We start from the raw sequence: 15,521 nt of genomic DNA on the forward strand, positions 1-15,521 counted from the left end.
TAATGTAATTTAGCCAGCAAGAGATTATGAACTTTTATAGGCTTTTGTAGTCTGCAGTTAGTTCATTTTTCATTATCCCTTTGCATGAACCGTTATCTCTTCTGAACAAAACTGGAAACACACCTTAGGAAAGAATTCAGTGTAGAACAGAGTAATTTCCTAAAGAACAGGCTATGTAAACTGTACTGCTAGGGTGTTTTTACTATCTCAAAATATTTTTTCAGAACAATATGATGTCTGTATGACAATACAATTTTTTTTTTATAGTCTAAATGGTGTAATCGGGATCAAATTCTAAAATAGAAGGATTTTTTGTTTTGCAAAATTGTTTTTCCTTCAGGAGAAGACAACCTTTGACATTTGTGCCATGGGAATATATTCTGGAAAATTATTTATTTTGTTCTACAGAAATAAAGACGTGCTTTATAAGGTCCCCACTGTGGAGCTGTGATCAAATATAAGCATTTTAGAGGATTAGTTTGAATGTAATTTCAGCTACCTGGAACTTTGGTTACAAAGCTCATGTTTAGACTGTTGGGTAATTATTTATGAATATGGAATTAAGGAAACAAAGTTATTGTTAAAAGCCTTGTCAGCATTTGAGACCTTAGCATTTTAATGCTTGATTCATTATCAAGCCCTTTTTTAACTCCTCATTTTTTTAATTCCTCATTTTTTAAAAATTGTCTTAAAATAGTGATTTGGAGTATAGATAACAATTTTTCTGTTAACAAAATAGAAGTTAAATCTCGAATGTTCTGTAAATACCTTCATGTAGCCTTATAGGCTTTGAAAAAGTCTACATGTAATTTAAAAAAAATCTTAATAATGTTTTATTGAGGAAAGAATGTTTTTATCCAAGAAGATCAAAGATTTACTTACTTCTAGTAACTAGTTTTCTGTCAAAGTGTACTAATCTTGGGTGATGAGATCAGGTAATGTTTCTTGCAGCAATCACAGCTGATTAAGAAATCGCTTTCTGTTAAGCAAAAAAATTGACATTCTAAAAATGTTTCTGCTCTTGACTAGAAATAACATTTTAAGTGTTTAGTGAGGCAATGAAATTCAGGGATCCATCTATGCATCATTTTATTCTTAGTGAATGCTAAGTTCTAAAAATATTTGGAAAAGGATGCTGAGGTTCTGGTGCACAGTTATGTAAGGATGAATATAACTATGGAGAATAGTATTTGGTTATGGTATGTGCAGAATTCCAGAATTTTATTCCCCTATGTTTATGGGCATGGTGTTGGCTAAATAGTTTCGTCAGTATGGTTACTTTGCATTAAGAACAGACATATTGTGACCAGTGAATAAATAGAAAGAGACACCCAAAAGAAGGTGTCTTTAATTTTTTTCATTCTGTATGTCTTGATAAATAATGAACATATACAAGGTCAGTCTTCCTACTAAAACTTCTAATTTGTGCAAAAGTTTTCTTATGTGAATCACTTTACATGTAAGTAAAGGTAATCAAGTAGAAGAAAACAATAATTCCACAACAGAGATACTTTTTGAGAACCTTCTAAATATTACGAGACATTTTTTAACTGTATGTGTATTTGGAAAACAAATGACGGGGGAGTCTTATACTTACCACGTATCTGGGGATGCTAAACTTGTAGCTAATTATGACTAGTTTGAGGATAAGAGATGCCATGATTGAGTGTCTTTATCAATCAAAAGAACCAGTAAGATTTTTCTGCATCTTTGAACTTCCTGACTTGCATTCTCTGCAGTGTTGCCACTTGGCCATTTAGCCATTTTGGAACCATCTTTCCTTGTAGTCCTTCCCTTTTATCATTTTTTCTCTGTGCTTTTTTGCCTGTTTGCCCACTAATGTGTGGTCTGCTTAATCATACTGTTGTTCAGACTCAGATTAGCACTAGCCTGTTGCCACTCAGCAGCTGCATCCAGGTGTATGTCACTGAAACCTCACGGTTATAACCTGTTGTCATGACTTGGCCCCTGTCAGCAACCGAGCAACCCACAGCTGCTTGCTCACCCTTGCCCCTGGTGAGATGGGGGAGAGAATATGAAGAGCAAAAGTAAGAAAACTGGTGGGTTGAGATAAGAACAGTTTAATAATTGAAATAATAAGTTGTAATGAAAAAGAAAACACCGAGAGAGAGGAACAAAACTCAGGAAAAAAACAAGTGATGGAACTGCTCACCACCCACTGACTGACGCCCAGCCAGTCCCTGAGCAGCGATCACTGCTCCCTGGCCAACTCCCCCCAGTTTATATACTGAGCATGACATCATATGGTATGAAATAGCCCTTTGGCCAGTTTGGATCAACTATCTTGGCTGTGCCCCCTCCCACCTGGCCAAGCATGGGAAGCTGAAAAGTCCTTGACTGGTGTAAACATTACTTAGTAACAACTAAAACATCCCTGTGTTATCAACACTATTCTCATGCTAAATCCAAAACACAGCACTATACCAGCTACTAGGAAGAAAATTAACTCTATCCCAGCTGAAACCAGGACAACTATAAAAAGCTGTGGTATGGTTTTTAAATACATAAAGATTCCTGGACGTTGAGGAGTGATTGGACCTAAACAGATTCCTATTCTTTTAAGAAATTTCTGTCTGTAGAATAAGTGCAAGCTTCTTGGCCACTGTGAGCAATCTCATGTTACAGTATCATCTTTTACACATGATAAATGACTGCTTTTTCCTTCCTACAATTTTCATAGGAAATATTGTACCTCATATAATGCTGCACTTTTTTTAACATTCATGCACCTTTTGAAATTGTCAGATATTTTCCAGCTTTTCCCACACAAAATGTAATATGTATAAATCTGGGCTTGTTTAGGCTTTGTAATGTTTTGGTCTCCGGCAAAAAGTGAAGAGTTTCGGTGTACATTAAAGACTTCTTTTTCCTGATCTACATTTCCTGTGTGTGTTTAATGATGTTGCTGTACTTATTTTGAGTACAGTGCTTTTGCTCATGTCTCCTCCCAGAATGTTTGTTGGTTTGTATTTTACTGAACTGTTTTAGAAACACTTTCTATACCAGACATGAGTATTCTTTAACATTTTGGGTAGATTGGATGAATGCAGTGCCTACCCTATAAGAAAATCTCAGAAAAGCATAGAAATGAGAAATATCCATCTTGAGTGTCATGTATAATAGCTGCTCATGGTTTTCTTCAGTGTCAGTTCAAATATACTTCAAGAAATCTTTTCAATGTATTTGGGAAAGGAAAAGCATGTTGAAAAGAGGTAGAGCAAAAGCGTATCTTGCATAGTCATAACTGTTCCGGAACTGTAGTGCTGCTCAACTGTGGTGTAGCTAAATGCATAGATAATTGAGTTAAGCGCAGAAGTGAAACTTAATTTTCAATCCCAGTAATGAGTCACAATACATACCTTTAATGTACATCTAAAAATAATTTTTTTTCTAGCGCACACTGTTTGTGTTTCTAATGTATAAATTATGTTTTCCTCAGCACTAGCAGAAGGCAAATTACCATGGTAAGAAAAAGTTGCACTGTGGGTATGTGGCTGTGTCCATCAGACCTCATGAAATGACTTGCTTTTCTTCACTTTTTTGTACTTTATGGCATAAGAAAATCTTTCTATGCTATATGTTGCCATCAGACTACCTTCTGAAGGCCCCAGCAGGAAACACTCCTGATTCACTGAGTTGAACAAGAGTTAGCAGTATGCCCTTGCAGCAAAGGTGGCTGTAATGGTCTCCTGGGCTGCATTAGGCAAACTATTGCCAGCTGGTCAAAGGGGATCCTTCCCCTCTGTTCAGCACTGCTGAGGCCACACCTGGAGGACTATCTCCAGTTCTGGGCCCTTCAGTTCAAGAGATGTGGATGTATTGCAGAGAGTCCAGTGAAGGGCCACAAAGATGGTGAAGGGACTGGGGCATCTCTGCTATGAGGAGAGGCTGAGAGAGCGGGACTGTTTAGCTGGGAGAAGAAAAGACCGGGGGGGGGGGGGGGGGGGGGTGGGATCTTATATATAAACAAACTACCAGAAGGGAGAGTGCAAAGAAGATGGAGCCAGGCTCTTTTCAGTGGTGCCCAGTGGCATGACAAGAGAGGCAGTGGGCACAAAATGAAACACGGGAGGTTCCCTCTGAACATCATAAAACACTTCTTTAGTGTGAGGTTGCCCAGGGAGGTTGTGGACTTTCCATCCTTGGAGGTACTCAAAAGCCACCTGGATGTAGCTGTGGTCAACTGGCTCTAGGTGGCCCTTCTTGAGCGGGGGAGGGGGGCTTGGACGAGGTGACCTCTGGAGGTCCCTTCCAACCTCAGCCATCCTATGATGCTTCTGACCGGACAGCATTTGTGCTAGCCCCAGTGAAGCTGTTCCCTCATTTTTAAGAGCCTATGTGAGTTTTAATCTATGGACTACTATGGCCTGCTAACTTAGGGAGAATCTGATTGTGTCTAAAGAAGCATGGTGACAAAAATACTGTACTTCATAGAGGCTCTTTCCTTCTGTAAGACACCGAGGTGGCTTAAAAATTGGTTAAGGAAATAGCTTAGTTGCTGTTATTCCTACTCTGGCCTGCTGTCACATGCTGCTGTTTATGGAAGAAGATTGGAAGCAAATAAACATAACAGCTAGTTCTAGCTCAAAATCCCTGTTAGTGGGTTACACATTTTTTGCTGTTAATTGAACAAAATGTACTTGTAGCTGTCCATAGCTCTACTTCAACTAAATTTTTTATGTTCAGTGAGGCTTCCTGAATTAAATGGCTGCAAAGTTGCCACAGAATAGTGTGGATGTTGCTGGTGGTGCTTTTATCCTGTAATGTGATCTTCTCATGTAATACTTTGAAATTTTCACTCTGCACACATTAATGCTGTAAAGCTTTTCTTACACAGTAATTCTGTCATCTTTAGCAGGTAAATTAACTCACTTGTATTTGGTGTCCAATATCAAGAGGTATTAAAAACTCTTAATACTAGAAGTGATCTGGAATTTGCAGCAGTAGTAGCACTCTGCTGTCTAGTTAGTTGTTTTCAGCTGGATAATGCTGCAGCTACCTCTGTCTGTCTTGGAAATCATTGTGCTTCGTGCCTGCAAGCAGCAAGGGCACTGTGACGCATTCGTGCATTTGGCGGACAGACACAAATAAACACCATAGATCATGCAGATCTTCAGCTGTTCCGGTCCGTGTAACTTCAGGGTTGAAGCTATGGCTGTATTTTCTGTGGTATGTGTGTTCTGTTATTCCTTTTCACACTTGAATAGTTTCTTGCTGAACATTCCCACGAAGGTTTCATGTTTGACAATAAAATCGGTTCTTGCCACCCAATGAACCTCGGCATACCTTTGAAAATAGAATGAGGGCAATGGAGGAGGTTACACATGTTCTTACTAGAATCTGAAAATTCATTTGTCTCAGTTAAATATTTACAGCCCATGTTTTATTGTTTTAGAAAGAATTCAACAGAAAAAGATTAGAGAATTGAGACTTAGGAGTTTTTTGTTGTAGTACTTCTGAGATTAGCACGTGACAAAAAAGGTGGCTTTAGCTTCTAGAATATTGCAATCCATGCTTTATTTATGAAGTGTCCCTGGCAGGGATGTTAATTCCCACTTTGCTTGCAGTGCAAAAAGCTGCAAGGCAAGCTGTTGGAATGATACTAAAGCAGCCTTTTTATACATAGGCGTCTAGAGGAGAAACTTTCCCCAATTGTATACAGTTTAGATTTAACTCACCTTTTCAGCTTTTGTGTGGGATCATAAATGTGGACTGTTTGGCTTCAAGTGATGACTGAAGTTAGATTTTATTTGCAGTTCTTTAAGAAATAGTTTTCATTCTGATTTGGCAAATGAATTGCACTTTCATTTTAACTGTTACTCCAGCACTTGGGAGAGAAGCTGTTTGCCACCTTACAGCTAACAAATGTCACAGATGTTTGTATCTAGCTGTCATAGCCATTTGTTTCTAGCCATCATAGACTGATTAGTCCATTTAAATGACGGGTCCTACCTAACATGTAATAGGCTGCCCACTGTGTTTGACTATTTAATAACTGTTAATGTGATCCTCTGTTGAAGCACAGAAGGACTGCAGCTAGCAATTTGCAATGTATGTGTGCATACTGTTAATCCAGCCTTTGTGTACTTACGTAGATTTTATACCACTCTTAACATAGAGTTAAGGACTCTTATGACTCTCATGACTCCTTACAGTTAACTCCTGTAAGGAGTCATGGTCTCCAGTAGAAGAAAGAAGAATCAGGCTTTGGATTTTTCCTGAGGGCAACAGAATGATCACAGGAGAGTCTTGTTATGAACATAATCCAGACAGTGGGGTGCTATCAGGAGCGAATACAATAGAGACTAGAAGTAACAGTAATGTCAATGTAATAATTAAGTCAAAATAGCGCTTTACCAGCTGGACATGCAAAAAAAAAAATCATACTTCTCTTCTACACTTTCCAGCCTCAGGTTTCTAACAGGTGCCCAAAACCTGTTAGAAAAACAGTGTAAACAGCTGACACCAGCTTTAATTCATTCAGAGATCACTTAAGAGAACAAAGCCTCCTGTGGACCTGGAATATACATTAGGAACAGGTGAAACAATAGCTGTATCACCTGAATTTAGTAACTTTTCAGTTGTCTGGCTTCTACTTAGTTTTTAAAATTCTCTCTTAATTTGCCGTTGTGGTTGGTGAAATTTTCAGCACTTTTTTAACTACAGACTTTTTGGAAAGTCCAAGAATGAGCCACACTTACTTTATACAGTATCAGACAAATGGCACTTACTTCGTGCCATTTAAAATGAAATCTAATCTCATGTCTGAGTTCCCCTTAGTCTTTTAGGCACTCCTCTGAAATAGCTGTGCAGCTCAGGCAGCATGCTTTTAATGTCCTCCACTGACTTTGGGATCATTTGCTCCATCTTTCTAGCTACTAAAGGGGGATTTTCTGACCTTACTGCACATGAGGCAACAGAACTTACTGCTGCCCCTGTCACCAAAAGAGTTAGACAAGGACGGTGAAGGCAACAGACCTTAAAATGCCAGACTGACTTAGATGAAAAGATGTATTGATTAACAGCTGGCTCTGGGTAAGTAAGTGGGGGACCCTGCCAGACCAGTTTTTCTCATTTCTATCTTATACTGCTTGTATAAACTAAGCAATTCTGAAATCCCTTGTTACGGGTGCATATGGTGAGAGCTATGTAATCAAGTAGTTATGCCTGGATAGAGATTGCTTATGAGAGGAATGACAGATGATTGCAAATAAGTCATTGCCTAATAATCCATGCAATTGGTTGAGTACTTGTGTTGCACTCATGAGTGTCAGACTCAGAAGCACACTGAGCAGTGGCACGCACAGTCCCACCTCGCAGCAGTTCTCCAGCACTCTGCTAATCTGATCTGCCAGGTCCTGTACTTTGCATTGTGGTAGAAACTGGCTACTCACTGCTGAGTACTATGGGAAAGAGCAAATAATGTTTATAACTTTAGTTCACTGTAAGATACCATGGGAGGAAAAAAATCTAACTATAAATTACTATGGACACTTCAAAATATGTTTTAACATAAATCAATGCCTAAGCACTTCTTTTCTGTTTGGTGATTTTTATTTTTTTTTTAAATTTAAGCATTGCTTCAAAAGTTTCAAAGAATGTTTTTTGCTGAATCTTACCCTGGTAGTGCATCTGTCCTTCCACAGGGAATTATGAAGATAGCAAATCATAATGCAACTTGCAGCATAGACTTATGTTTTCTTAAGTGCCATTTAATATGTATAAGAATGTCAGCAATTGACTGTCAAAAGGATAATCTACTTCATTACCAAATGTAAAAATTAGAAGCAGAAAATAGATTAAACTGCCTATTAAGAGACTCTAATATCCAGTAGTCTATGCAGAGCCCATTAACACTGCAAACCTGCCACCTCTATGCACTCTGCTGTATCTGAAGGGTATACAGGGAAACAGACCTTAATAATAAAGACCAGCAAATCTACTGCAGTGTGTTTGCAGTAGTGATTAATTTGGTTTGAAGTCCCTCATTAGAGTATGTTTGGATACACCCTTTCCTTTGGAGATGATCAAAAGACTAATTTCTTTGTTGGAGACTTTCCCATCTGTGAAGAAGAGTTCATGAGAGGTCCTGAACTTGGGTTGAGGAGGACTAGAATGGCTGTGCTGTGCTGAAATGAGATTACTCTCTGATGCTGTCCAAGAGGATTTGTTAAATAGCTTATGCATTTTGGTAAACTGTAGCTTCTGTATCCATCTTCTTCACCAGGCAGTGTAGTTTTTCTGTAAACAAGCTGCTACCTACAATTTTTCACATACTAAATATAATTAGAAATATCTCAGATTAAGAAGGGATAACTTGTTAGATGCCATAATAAGATCAGTTCCTAGTATATTAAAAATTCTGTTTTGTAGTGTGTTTGCTTAATGGCAGCCAAAAACTTTCTACTGAGCAAACTCAGCCCTACATTAATCTCCCACCTTTCTCTAATATCAGGGTCTTCTCAAAACCTAGGAAATAGGGAGTTGAGAGTCATTCCAATACAATTCCAATATATATGGCCTTGGTCCACTGTATTAACTGCCTTTTTTCCATATTCAGTCCCATTCCTTATGGGGGAACGGAATATCATTAGTTTTGTGTGCTTTTTCCATTCCAGGGTTTAAATTTCCAGGCTTATTTTCAAACTCCCCAGCACCACCTTTCCCATCTCCCTTGAACGTTAGCTCCCAGTGACATGATCTCAGGCCCTGGTAGAGGGACAGGTTCTCTCTTGTATTTGTTCATCCTGAGATGAAGGCTGCAGATATGCTCTGGATCTGCATTGGCTTCATAATTCTTCCCACTCCTCACAACAGCTCTGATCTTTCTCCTCTGTTCCCTCCTGGCTGGCCCCTTGTAGTCTTTCCCTAAATAATTAAGATAATGATCAACCCATCTCCTTTTATGGAATGGAGATCCACCACTTCAGGGAACATGTTCCAGTATTTGACTACCCTCATAGTAAAAATTAATAATAATTTTTTAAAAAGTCATATACTATTTCTTGACTAATAAGACATACCCTGAATACTCACTTTACCCTCTTCTATACCTGTAGTTTGGTAAAGCAAAATTATCTTCGTTCCTTCAAAGCTGTTATCTTCAGTTACAGAATTTACTCTTGCACAGAAATCTCCGATGCCTATAGTGCTGCCTGTGCAATGCTAATTACTATTAGTCCTTGATACTTGTAATGCCCTAAGCCTTGGAAAAAGAATCACAGCAGGTGAGGGAGTGGAAGCTGTCGGGCCAGGGGCCCAGTAATGTAAAATACATGCTATCAATAATAACATTTTATGTTGTGAATCAAAGGATCGAGTCCTATTTTTGTCAGATTATAAACTGTTATTTTTATTCAGCTGGGATACAAAAAAATGAAAGAAAAAACCAGATTGTATAGTATATCAAATCTGTTCATACTAATGACACTTCTATCCATATCTTTAATATTGCTATTAAAAGGGACTTAATTAAATAAAATGCTTTGTGATTTATTGAAATAGCCTGTAATAGCTCAATGTGCTTATAGCTTCCTCTTGAAATTCCAAAAACACATTGTGCTAATGTAGCTAATGGAAAGTCCATCATTACACTACCTGTCTGTTTGTGATTTGCAAGGCCTATTAAGCCTATTTATCATTCAGCTGATAAGGAGCAGAGAAGAAAGAATGAGGTTAGGATAATTTTCATAGAGGAAAATAGTATTGAAGTACCTAAATCAAAGTTAGTAATGCACAGGATCCTAGCGTTGTTCTTACTTTTTCAATCAAAAAGGCAGTAATTTAATTTGTTTAGATCTTCAGAAATACTTGAGAGTGAGAAGTGCATTGGCTAAAATTTTCTCTTTATTAAATCAAAAAAAGACTACCATTTCATTTGATTGGGGGGGGGGGGAAGGGGGGGATATTTAATGGAAAAAAGGTAGTGTTCCCCTTCAACAATAGAGAAGTTACACAAAATGTCTGATGTCTCTTAAAATGTCTGTCTTGGGTTGTTTTGTATGAATGCCAGCATTTTTCCAGATACAGAAAGCTTACAGATCCTTCTATGTTATGAAAAGTAGCTTCAGGGGAGAAAAACATAAAATTATTAAGAGGCAATTTAAATTCTAGTAATTTTTTTTTGTTAGGTAATTCAAAGATGAAAAGGACTTAAACTGTTTAGTTCAGATTTCTATCTAGAGATAACTTTAATGAACTTTAGTTCATTTTAGCCTTGCTGACATTTTGTTCCCATACTTGAGTGGTGTCACATACATGGAGAGCTAACAAAACCTATACCAAATACCTGGGCTGCTACCTCTGTGCTATTATGTAAGTGTGTGTTGGCAAAGGTAGATTAGAACTTAAATGTTTGGGCATATTGCAAAGGTTTTTGTTCACTGTAGACAAATAACCAGTCTCTGCTATGCTTTAAAGGTCTTTGCTGCAACTCAGCCATTGATGCAAATGACAGCATGGTTTGCTTGCTCCGATACAGAGTTCCTGTTGTTCCACAGTGAGTCATCTATTGGGGACTTTGTACAGAGCTTCTACAGCCTTTCCTAACATCTATAAAAAGCCAAAATGAAAACTTAATTGGCAGTGTTGGTAACCAGAACACCAATGCTCCCTGAGGCCATGAGATAATAAAGTAATTTCTCGGTGTAAATTTTTGAGCCTTAGGAGTGAGACAGTTGAGCTCTACCTATGTACCCAAAAACCTGTTTGATTTGACTCGTCTTTTGGGAAAAGTTCCTCTAGCTAAATAGCATGAAGGTAGACAGAGTTATCCATGTCAGGAAGATAGAATCAAGATTTTAAAGTACTATTTGCTTCAACTGTACTACTGAGGAAAATAGTATTTTCTGGTGTTCTTTTGTATGTTCAGAAAAGAAATTGTTTTGCAACAGCAATATGAAATTAGAGAAAATTATGAGAACTAAAATATCTTGTCAAATAGTCACTCAGCTTTTGAAAAAAATAAGTTTGAGTAGTGTTAAAAGAAATACAGGCTTAGAAAAGAACAAAAACTGAAAATATGCTTGAATAAAACTGAGGAAAATAATATTAAAAACTGGAAAAGGTTAGTGGAAAAATCCTTGCATGAAAGAACTTTGTCAAACTTTATTGATCTGGCATAGAATTGTGCATCATATGCATGCAGCAGCGACAGTTCTTTTCTATTACTTTTAAATGTGAAGTGCTATTTAATTTTTTTCTGTCTTGTTTTTAGGAAAGTTCTGTGCACTGTTAACAGTATTAGATTAGGTTCTCATTTTGAAAGGAAAAAAAAAAAACAAACCCCAAGTAATTCTGCCTTCTTTTTGCTACACATTCCAAAATTATCATACATAAGAGTAAAGAAAGGAATGGGAGTGAAAATATTAGAGTGGGAGGAAAAATAGAACTGTTGAAATACAGGATTTTTCTTGTTATCACTAAATACATACAAATTTATAATTTCTGGTGAGCCCTTAGTGTTGTGGGTGTTTTTGTTTCTCAAAGTATATCAGATACAATTGCCCTGTGAAGGTATGTAGAAAGGTGTTTATGAACTGTCTAAAATAAAACCCCTTGGAATGGAGCTTTAATATGCAGACTGGCAGAATCACTACTATAGTGTTGTTAGCTATACTATAGCTTGAATACCTGCTGTAGCAAAAAGCATGCTGTTTTCTACTATTCTCCTGTTGTATGTTTTCCTCATTTTATGGCTAGCTGAGCCATTTCAATTTGAATGAGAGTTGAAAGAACAGAGTTAGTTGAACTTTGTGTGGACATACGAAGAACAAAAGTGGTTAACAAATATAAGCCATAATATTTTCACTTGGATTCTTTTGTTATTTTTGCAGTGTGCATTCTGCTCTTGTTTTCCAGGCAGAACTAGCCAAGTATTTTTCCAGAAATGAAGAGGGCAAGGTGAAGCATTTGTTAAACTAAAATAACATAGTGGAAAACTTGTTTAGTCACGGTTCTCTAGTTCTTTAAATCCTAGTATTTTTTAAGAACAAATTGGAATGTTCCCTTAGACTTTGATCAAAAAAGCAATTTCTAATGGGTTTCTGGGGAAAAAAAAAAAAAATGTGGTAGGTTCTTTGAGAGTACCCTGACAGACATCCCTCCCTTTGCAGCCTGATAATCAAAGGGAATAGACTATGGGGCTTATCCAAGTCCTGAATTACATAGAGTAGGCATCTATTTTGGATAAATGTTGGCTCTCCAGCAGTGCAACTCCAGTGTAGATTTTAGTTTAATTTAGAGCTTATTCTCCTCCAGGATAGCACTTGTGGCTTGTAAGCAATTTCCACAAAGGTCTAGGCTACATACTAATTCTATACTTACCTATCAACAATCAACTGAAAATATAAATATAAAAAATAGGTTATTTATATATACACACACAGCAGAAAACAAAATAACTAGTAATATAATGGAGATAAGAAACAATTACAGAATGTTATAAAATCTAATTTAAAATTATGTATTACTCCAATAGCTTTATCTGGGAGAGGGAATGGGGGACTATAATTCTCCTTTAGTTGCATAGATCACATTGGAAAGATTATTTAATAATTATGTTTCAGAGTGTGTTTATTTCAGTCCTGTCTTATGTGAACAATATGCTATTCTATCAGCTTCTACCTCTACATCAGAAGTAAAATGTCCCTTATCTTTAATAGCAGCAGAACACTTACAGTAGATGCTTTTCTTAAAAACAAACAAACCCTAAAATGTAAGCGTAGCCTCAACTCACAGGGAGCATGTAGGACCTAATCTCCCTAGGACACTGAGTGTAGTGACCCAGTGCAGCAGAATGCCTGCAAATGTGCTTCATTGGCAGTGTCTGCAAGTCCGATGTAAATCAAAGGGATTACTTTCAAAAAGGTATGTGATTTTTCTCTGTTAATGCAAAACATTACTGAAGAAAAAGAAGGGTTGATAAGTACCAATAGCCTTTAGAACTCTATGAATGGCTGATGCTGTGAGAATTCATGTAGGGTAAGAAACACAAGCAGAATAGCAGATTTCTTTTCATTGTTTCCAAATTATTGAATCTTACAAAGTTACTTTTTCCAACCTCAGTAATGTTTCACCCTCATAATGGTTAGAGACTATGTGACATTATTAACACAGAATCATTATTGCTGAATAGTAGGGCATTTTGTCTTTAACAGTTCAAGCATATACTCACTATAAGGTTCTTCAGGCATGTTCCTGCATATGCCCACTTCACATGACACTGGAAGAGTCTCCTGAATGGCTTCAACTCCAAATGGAGCAAAATGAAAAAACAGATGTATTTTCATATGTAACCATTTTGAATCTAGTATATCTAACGGAACTATTCTTGCAAACTTACTACAGTGTCTCTTGAGTTACATAAGTAATGTGAGGGCATCACACATTTCACTAGTCTGAAGACTAAAACCAGGTTCACATCTTCTGTGGAAGCAATGGGTGCATGTTCAGCACAACAATATATATTTTTCAGTCCTTCTGGAGATGTCTAGTTGCTTTCATTCATGGGACATCATTAGACATCAAAAAAAACCCCTACTCAATTCAGTTGGTGCTGTGACTGGCCCCCACATCTTCCCTCCAGCTTCAAGGAAGAAAGTTATGATCATGCATGTGACTGGTTAATTTTTATAAATTACCCAATAATTCTTTTATTTTGCTTAAAATTGTTAATTAACCCCTGTATTGCCTATGTTGGTTGAGTAGGTTGCTGTAATTGTAAGGACAAATCACATTAACGAATGCTTTTATGTTAAATATGTGCCTAGAACATGCCTGTCTTAGGCAGCAATTTCGTTGAATTGGATAGTCAGAACACTTTGACATTACTCTAAAGCTAATAAACTAGTCATTAACAATGCACATTTGTACTCAAATGGATTAGAAGAATTGTTTCATTGTCTAATGTGAACAATGTATACATTGTCCCATAATAACAATTATTACTTAAGTGCTGACTTTCCTAAAACATTAGTGACTTCTTGATGTCTACATCTCAAAGCAATTTTTTCTATTTTTTTAGGTTTCATTATATTGAACACTGTAGGACGACTGACTGAATTTTTAGAAAATTTTTAAAATCTTCTGATTTAAAAAAGCCCAAAACAATACAGTACTGAGGATAAGTTGTACAATGATGCATTCAAGGATGTTTCTCATGTAGAAAATTATATTCATGTTTTATATAATCTGAGAATGCATTTACAAATAAATGACATATTAGCAGAGAAGATTTCTCTCATCTTTTTCATGAAGGTAAAATGTAATTTGGACAAAAAATTATTTGTGAGATTCCAGGATGCTGCTATACAGCTGCTGAAGCCTCAGTCTTGTAAGTGTTTTGTTATCTGTGAAAATAAGACAGAATTTGGTCCTTGATCATAGATAAGTTTCTCTCTAACTCTGCGATTGGCAAATATGCCTCATCCTCATTGCTATGTCATTCCATTCCAGGTTCTTCAGGGATTGCAGTTAAATAGTTCTGTCTGTACTATATATTATTTAAGAAGCACTAGAAGGTGTTGTATATACCTTCTTTTGTAGCAGTTATAAATTATTTGAGATTATATTCTAACTTTGAGTAAGCCTGCAACATCCAAGAGGTCTGTTTAGAGAACCTATTTAAAAGGTACCTCTTCTACAAACAGCAAATGCACCATTCTGGAATTGTTCACTAAACCATTGTATTACTATTACATGCACGACGAATGGAAACTTGCATGCTGACTTCTCTCTTGCTTTGGCTACCTTTGCTCCTTCAGTGTAAGAGATGGTTTGTCATTGCAAGAAACGTATCTGTAAAAACCAGAAGTCAGCCAAAAATGTTAACAAGTTTGCACCAATGTGCAAAGTCTCAGCCCAAAACCGCTCAGAAACAGTTACTGCACCAGAAACTGTGTTCAGGCAGTAGTCTGATGGGGAGCAGGGGGGATTAACCGGTTGTTAGATTTAAACAAAACCTTCTGAACTACTGAGTGATAAATAGGCTTTTGTGGGGGAGGGGGAATTTAAAGGCCTTTACTAAACTTGGTTTCTTCTTAAGTATTTATCCAACAGCTGTTCCCGTAAGGGAGTCCCTTCTGCATTATTCAGTTCCGCAATACAACATATACTCCTACCCAGGGAATTGGAATATTCAGAAAAAACTTGAAATAGGAATCCAGCTAAGTCTCATATTATCTGTAATGGAACAACTGCCTCCAAATTGCACTTAGTATTTCAGGCCCCAATGTCTTTTCAGCTACATCAGTATAGTGCTAAAGATGTGTGTGAAATTGTACCAGTTGCAATGAGAGAGGTAAATCTGGCCCTTTCGATCTCTGGTAGTGCCAGCAGAAGAAATGCTTGTTGCTGCAGGGTGAAGTAGAGGGCACCGAACAATCTGGCACACTGTAAAAAGGCCCCTTGGGAAGAAATGCTTTAACACGAGGGAGATTAAAAAAAAAAAAAAAAGAATTGTGCTCAAATACTGGATGAAGAGTAATCCTAGCTGTATACTC

The sequence above is a fragment of the Ciconia boyciana genome, chromosome 8, assembly GCF_034638445.1.
Source record: "Ciconia boyciana chromosome 8, ASM3463844v1, whole genome shotgun sequence".
Lineage (NCBI taxonomy): Eukaryota > Metazoa > Chordata > Aves > Ciconiiformes > Ciconiidae > Ciconia > Ciconia boyciana.